General features: G+C 32.6%; 1 pseudogene; it reads left to right on the plus strand.

The window, feature by feature from the left end:
* Positions 1-1056: 1056 nt before the first annotated feature.
* LOC120187571 lies at positions 1057-5156 on the plus strand (annotated as a pseudogene).
* The last annotated feature ends 3267 nt before the right edge of the window (positions 5157-8423 follow it).

Below are 8423 nucleotides of genomic sequence, written 5' to 3' on the forward strand. Positions count from 1 at the left end.
GGAAGAAGGAGAAGAGAAATAAACTTTTCCCCTTTCCTCTTTTTCTTAAATCCCTAATTTAAATAGGTTTTAAATTCATTTCACCTAAAAGACCAAAATGCCTTTTAATAAACTAAAATGGCTTTTAATAAACTATCTTTTACAAATTGGTCTTACTTAAGTCATTTCTTATACTTTACCAATTACTCAATTTAGTCCTCCAAATTTTTAATTCCTTTTAATTTAATCACTAGCCTATTATTTGGGGTATTACACCTAAACTCTTTAAAACTCACAATTTAAATTTTAACTTTAACGGTGTGTTTAATTTAGTCCCTACTTTCATAAATATTTAAAATATAAAAAATGAAAGGAAAAAAACCCGGGTAAACGAGCATATTCAAGAACATAAATGAACGAGCCGATAAACGAGCTTGTTTTTGAACATAAATGAACACACATCTGCTCTTGTTTGTTTGTTTATTAAATGAGCATAAATTTTTTTGTCCATACTCGTTTATTTAGCTCAACAAACGAACTTAAATGAACGGTTCACGAATAATTCATCGAACGTTCTGTTCATTTACACCCCTGTTGTCGTTAGTGAATTTAGAGTGTTAGAAAAATTATTTGTTGAGTTAAACTATCTACTATAGTGTTTCATCCGACGTTTTTGAAAAGACGTATGAATCAATCAACATCTTCTGTATTATTAGTCCGTTTAATTTAACGTTCAAATTACATACAATGGGAAAGACATTATGTTTTCCGAACGTCTTTCCTCATCTACAGTTTATTTCATACTGTTTGAGAAATAATTTCTCTAACACCCCACAAGAGTCATTTTTCTCTCTATCATATTATCCTATTAAATTTACCAAATAAAACGATCAAAATAAAATTAAAAAAAATAAATGAGTGATTAAATGACATAACTTACCCTTTTAAATTTTGTAGAATGAGATTTAAAATAACAATTCAAAGAATAGGGACAAAATAGTTGATGGAAGTCCCATATTCGTTAAACGAATGACACGTCTAATATTGAAATGAACAACCAAGATCAACAGCACTGAAAATTTTCCACAGTTCCTCTCTTTGTTCTTCTCTTTCCCTTTTTCTTCTACGTTCTAAGATTCTCTCTTTGCCAAACCCTAAAATTCCCGGACAAGAATTTTTCTCTTAAAACGGCGGCCTTTACTTTGCATTCCTGTCTTTTTCCTCACCGTCGAAGATTAAAATCTCTAAAAACAAACGGTAAATTTTCACTATTGAGGTGTTTTAGGGTTTCTGTTCTTCTACGTTTTTTATTTTTATTTTGAAAAAGGCGCTGATAAGCACCATTTTAGTTTATCTTTCAGAAGTCATTACCGAAAGAACGAATAATCGATCTTTAACTTGTCTAGGGTTTCTTCATGGCAGAAGCTTCGCGGGGTCGTGTTACTATTACTCTCGGTCGTACTGGCCAGGTATTTTTGTACTTTATTTATTCTTAATATTTATTTTCTGTTTCTTTTAGTAATTTTTGGTGATGTTGCTTAATTGTTTGCCTGGTTGCTGGTCAAATTTAGGATATAGGCTGAGCATAAGTTTTATCCAATTTCATTTTGAGCGATTTACTGTAGCTTGGTAGAGGCATAATTGTTTTTTTAAAATAATATTTGAATTATTTTTTTTTTTAAAATGGTTACGACAGCTAGATTTCTCCTTATTATTCATTAAAGTATTTAAGCTTTTTCTTCCCAAAGAATATTGTTGGCGTAGTTCCCTTAAATTTTTTGTTGGCTCTTTGAACTGTATTGATTATGTTGGTGTAGGTGGTGAAGAGGGCTGGGCATACATCCAGTGGTGACTTTTCTGATTCTCATCATGTTTCTGGAAGTAAGCGGTCTGTAAGGGATAGGTTAGGTAGCAATGTAGATGGTTCTTTGTTGCAAGGAAGTCAGCTGAACAACAATCGGTATGGCTTTAAGAATTTTGCTGTTGTTTTATCAGCATTTATAAATCTTGGTTTGCTACATTGGTGCTTGTGCAATGGCAATTTAAGTTGTTTTCTGTATTTCCTTGTGGATGATAGTGATGATGTTGTATTGTATCATATGGAGCTTGCAAATTAGACCACATAGTTTAGGGATTTTTTAGACTAAAACAATGTATTTGGTTATATGGGTTGCCTGGACTTGACACTGTCTATTAGACATTAATGTGTTTAGTTTCCTTTTTCATCCAACATTATTTGTAATAATATGGAATTCAGGAATGCATCCTGTTTCCACTTCGACTGTTGGATATTTGTTTGATAAGGATTCTCTTAGAGAAAATAAATCGCAGCTCTTTAGGCCATGAAAAGTAATTCATTGCCCTACCTCTGGCTTTTATTTTCTATGTTTGTAAACTTTTTCCCTATTAGCTTAATAGCTTATCAGTGAAGTTTACTTGTGTAAAAAAGTTATTGTGTTGCTGGTTTGACTTTTCGACAGACAAAGAGGTGATGGTTATACTACAAGCTTGAATGCCAATGGCTTGATTGGTAACAAACTTATGCCTCTGTGTTGCAAAATCTTTTTTTTCCTGATCTATGAACTGTTTGTGAGATTACTAATGTAACCTCTTTTTTGGGGAAAAAAGCTGTTCACATTGGTAAAAATGACCTCCGATTTAAACTCATGCAAAAAAATGTGTTTAGACGGGCTCAGAGTGATGTAAACCAGAAGGATATGGATCTTCGTGCAAAGTTGTCAAGAACAGGACAGCCTTATGAGACATATCAAATGCTTGATTCTAGGGTGCGAATACCTGAACCGAGGGAGAGAGTGCCAGACTCTAGGGAAACTAGTATCCCAGGCAGAATTCCTTACACAAGAAGTGCAGATGATTTTCCTCGTGTTACCACTTCAAGAAGTTCATATTCTCCTTGGACATCAGATCATTTGAGACAATGTTCTCCAGATAGAGTAATGGGTACTTCTAGGGGTTTATCTCCCCCAAGAAATGTTGGAGAGATTCAGAGAAGGCAAGTAAACAAGACATATGATGATGTCAGAGCAGTTTCTTACATGGGAAAAGATGTTTTTGATGCTCCAGGGCCTGTGAGTACAACATCTTTTGTTACAAAGTCTAGATTGCCAACTACTTCAGCGAAGGCCCCCAAATTCCAGTTCCAATTCCTCCAAGTATTATTGTACAAAAGCCTTCATACGTGGTACATGCTATTTGCCATCAACTTTCTGTTCTACTAGTGAATCGTGCAACTAACATTTTTTACATCTTTTTTTCTGATTATATTTTCTTGTGAACATCTGCTTGTGTTCATGAATTCAGTTTGTTCCTTACCATATAACTCATGGTATACTTGGTATGATAATTTACCATGTTTTCATCTTTTAAATGGTCCAAAAAATGTTGTAATCTTATTCTCAGACCACTATGCTAGGAAAGTCAAGACTTGTCATAAAATATCTCTGTCTGAGGTAGATAAGAATCTAGTAACTTATTAAGTGTTCAATGTTGTTCGCTTTACAGCTCGTGTATAAAAACTAGTATTTGTGTGGTCCCAAAGACTTTCTTTAAAGTGTACCTTGATTTGAAAAACGGTATTTAGATGGAGCATTTAGATGGATTTTCTTACCATTCTTTTCCCCTTCATTTTGGGTGACTGCTGTATAGGGTGTTGAGCAACAAACTGTTGAAGGCTTGCTGCATTCACTGGGACTGGGAAAGTATGCAATTATTTTCAAGGCAGAAGAAGTAAGTAATCTAGAGCCTTAGTTTCTGAGTAAGGATAATTTCTTTTCTTTTTTGAAAGATAAAAGGTGTTCGGAGATGTATAGGGTGTTGAGCAACAAACTGTTGAAGGCTTGCTGCATTCACTGGGACTGGGAAAGTATGCAATTATTTTCAAGGCAGAAGAAGTAAGTAATCTAGAGCCTTAGTTTCTGAGTAAGGATAATTTCTTTTCTTTTTTGAAAGATAAAAGGTGTTCGGAGATGCTTTGGAAGACTATTCAGATATGAAAAAGATGCGTATTCATTTGCTATGTTATTTCTTCTTAGTAATTTGTTGCTTGCTATGTTTTTTTGCTTCATAGATTACATCTTATCATCTAACCATCTTTATGAGTTCCTCTTGTAATTAGAAGATAAAAAAGGATGATTCATGTGCCCTCATTTCCCTCCCCATTCCCGATCAACAGCCCTCTCCTTGAAGAGACAGAAAAGGGGTGAAGGATTTTAATTAAGTAGTAGAAAGACAACAGAAAATATTTATATGTGGGCACTATGGTACATAGATGTGGGTGCATATTTTATTGATGTTACTTTAAATAAAATACAAAAATACTCTAATAAATCTCAGAGATGTTTGTTCTGCCAACTATGGCTGATATTGGTCTGTTTGAAATGGTTGCAATATTTGTTTATGTTGTCAAACTTGTTAATGTCTTATAAACCAATGCCAAGTATCTTCAAGACATTTGGTTACTAATCACTAATGTTTCTAAACAGATTGTTGTATGTAGAGAAATATCTTTAAGTTGCTGCAACTGTTCTATCATGCAAATTGCTTAAGTTACTGAAATATCATGGAGCTATATTTTGGTTCTGATTGGATAATTGCTTGTTTTGTGTTTTGATCTGTATTCTCCACGATCAGCTGATCCGTCGATATGATATTTAACTCAGGTGGACATGACTGCACTGAAGCAGATGGGGAAAATGGCCTTAAAGAGCTAGGAATACCTATGGTATTTCACCTTTTCTGTACCTGTATTATTTATTGTTAAAATTTTGCCCTTCATTTTCATAATCGATGTGCTGAAATGAATAACTGATTCACGCATGGACATATATTTCTGATGATGAGTATCATACTTTCTTCATTAGGCTTCAATTTAGTTGAATTATGGGTCTTTTACTTGAAATCTGGTGAATATGCATAAGTAGGAAATGAATGATTTTGAATGGTGTCCCTGTTTGATTTGCAGGGCCCTAGGAAAAAGATTCTTCTTGCTCTCTTGCCCCGTCCCAAAAGGCAGCCATGATTTTACCTTCTTCATATTCCAAGGGTATCTCTCTTTCCTAGTTAAGAAGCGACTCCTTTCTTTCATGTGATCAAAATATTTTTAGGCGGTGAGCAAGAAATTTTTAAGATGCCTAGAAAGTATTCATTTGGCCTGGCTGTTAATTGTTTTTTTATTATCAATATATTCTGCGTTTCTCGTACATGGTTTTATTATTATTATTATTATTCCTTGGTTTTTAGTTTATTTATATTTTTAGTTTTCAAATCTTCATTTTAAAAATAATGTCAGTTTCATTAGATAATAGTTGCACATAATATGCATATAAGATTTCAGCCACCTTTGATCCTAATAGTAACTTAGATAAGCTTATGGTCAAAGTTAGATGCAATATTTTTTACTGTCTTGGTTTTTTCTTTTTCCTCCCAACGAAAAGCCATGTGCTTTACCTGAGTTTATTTTGGTCAATATTGTACTGCTGTGTGTTCTTTGGATGTAATATTCAACATCCAATCAGCAATTGATAGCTTAGAAGTTCACTAAATTGATATGAAAGCTTTTTTTTTTTGTTTTTTAAATATTGGTCAGCTTTTGATGTTTTTAATTGATTGCATTTCTTGTTATGAATGTTATCCTTCTACTTTATAAAAATTAAAAAAAAACTATTTTAAAAAACAATTAGAATTTGGAATATTAGGAAAAGTAAAAAAATTAGTTCAATTGGATAATAAAAATTAGTAATTCAATAATCTATGCTAAGAAATTAAAAAGAAAATAGCAGTTTAAGTTATTGAAATCAAATTCTAATAAATTAAAGTTGATAAACTAATTTAATAGTTTTTATAGAATAAAGAAATAAAATTCATAACCAAAACACAATTAATCTATTAATTTCCTATAAAAGTGTAATTTAATTAAATACATTCTTGCTTTATTATTGAACTAAATGTCATTTTTAGTATTTAAAATGATTTTATTCAATAAATTCATTTAACACTCTTTTAGAAAAATCTTTGCTTCTACGTTGTCTTTGTCATTGTTAAAGTGGTCTATGCAGTTGAACTTTGACTATATTTTATTCTTTCTTTTCCTCAAAGTAATCCTCATGCTTGGACTTGCTTCTATGACAAAATTAAAAGTTTTGAAATTTCTGTACGAACGAAACACCAGAAATCTTAAAAATCAAGGCCACCTTGTTTTGATAGGTGCTTGCATGTATCTTTTCCATTGGTTTACCATTCTTACATTATGATTTTAATTATCATTTGAAGTAATTCATATTATAGTTTCAAAATGTATGGCAGGTTACATGTTTTATGTTGATGTTTATTTCAATATTATCGTTGGAGTTTTTTACAATTTTTATAATATTTCAATAGTTATAATCGAAGGATTGTAAGTAATCTAAAAATAATTAATAGATAAAAAACATTAGTTATGTGAACTTATTAACTGATTTCAATGATTCAAAGGATAATTATTTTTCTTTGAGGTCATGAGTTTAAGCAACTATATTTGTAAGGTGTGTGCGTTGTCAATAGCTATGAAAGATCTTCAACATATGTCTACCTGGTAATCACCCCAGACTATTTAGAAAATATTAGTTTATAAAGTTATATTTTTTGTTAGTAATTAATAGCAATAACAATTGATCAGTTAGTTGAGCTGCTCATCTTTGTTCCCTCATATTTCTTTAGATCATGTGTGTTGGGGAAGAAACCGAACAATCAGAATCAAGCGGAAGCACAATCGATGTTCTTTCTCTCCCTATAACTCCTGTCAATAATTATATTAACAACAATAACACAAAATATATATTCTAGCAACATTAATCAACCACAAATCAACAAATGCAACCACAAATCAACCAATGCAATCAAAAATCAACCAATGCAATCACAACGCAAATAAATAGAGATGCCGATATTTTTATAGGGAAAACTCTCTAAATCAAGGTTAAAAACTGCGAGACTTTAAAGTCATAAAAAGTTCCACTATCATCAAATGTTCAACTATAAGATCACAATATTCAGCCTACAATAATCATTCAACTCTGACAAGGCTAATAACAAGTAATATTTAGTAAAAGAGAGTAAAATTAGAGAACATCACAAAAAATGCAGCTGCTATAAAATAAAGATTCTCGTTGCTATTGGACTCAGATGAAAAATCCGATCGTAAAAAGTAAGAACACCAAGTCGCCTAGTTGCTATCCAAAAATCAGTGAGCATAATTCTTCAATGTAGCATTCTTCAAACCTGAAAGTTATTCTTCTTGGCTAAACAATTATGCCCCTTCTCACTAATGTGACTAAACATTTTATGCCACAACTCAGTTGAGTTGTCATCCAATGTCAAATTCACATTGCCTCTAGAAGTCGAAGCCTGCATCAAGTACAAATTCGAGCTCTTCTTTCCTCAAGCCATAACCAAGGAGTCGAAGCCTGCATCAACAGATATCTGGTGCATGTCTAATAACTTTGAGAGTTAACTTTGTTCTATTATTACTTACCAAACTAACATCTCCTGTGCCAACAACTTGAACCAAACTGTCATTACCCATCTTCAATGCCCAAAAAGCACTAGGAGTTTAAGATGTGAAGAAATCCCCCCCTCAACGTGATATGAATTAAAGCACCAGTATCAATCACCCAACTAGTAACATCACACTCAAATTTTTCATCATCATTTCAATTGTGTTTATCATGACTACCTTTGTTCTCTCTCTTATATTTAAAGCAATGTTTCTTGATATGATGTTGACCCCATAAAAAGGTATATTTTGTTGCCTTTTTACTTGGGTTATTGTTTGATTTCAAGCTCATTTAGTTGCATAATTCATGCATGTCGTGGATTTAGCTTGTTAATCTTAAAAATTTTATAAAATGGTGTCAAGATGAGAGAAGGGTAGTGTTTGGTGGTCATTTGTGTAGGTTTGAGAGAAAGGATGAGAAATGAAAAAAATGTTGCAATATTGTGGATGACATTTCTAGGAGCAGCAAATGACAAAAGGGAAGATATTTAGAAGCTATGCACATAAAGTTTGCCAATTGTGACCTACACGTGAAGGGAATCTTTTCTCTGGGCACACAAATAATTAAGGGTACAAAACCCTAGGAGTCCCACTATATAAAGAAAAAGGACACCCACAATTAAAGTGAGGCTGAATTTATGAGATAAGAAAGAGAGAAAAAGGTGGTTAGTCTTCTTCTTCTACGTGGGTGACCTCCATTGTTGAATGATCCAATGGGAATATCAAGTAGGACTTCAAGAGAAGCTTGCAAGGCTTAGCTCAGCGTGTAACAGACAAGAATTTCCCGTATAATTGCTTACTTTCATCTGTTATTTTTCATTTCTTTTGATATTTATGTTGAATTCTTAATGATGGATGATTTTTACCCAACCATGAACTGATTTTCCTTGCTATG

Source organism: Hibiscus syriacus, unplaced genomic scaffold (genome assembly GCF_006381635.1).
Source record: "Hibiscus syriacus cultivar Baekdansim isolate YM2019G1 unplaced genomic scaffold, ASM638163v2 tig00113725_pilon, whole genome shotgun sequence".
In the NCBI taxonomy this organism is placed as follows: domain Eukaryota; kingdom Viridiplantae; phylum Streptophyta; class Magnoliopsida; order Malvales; family Malvaceae; genus Hibiscus; species Hibiscus syriacus.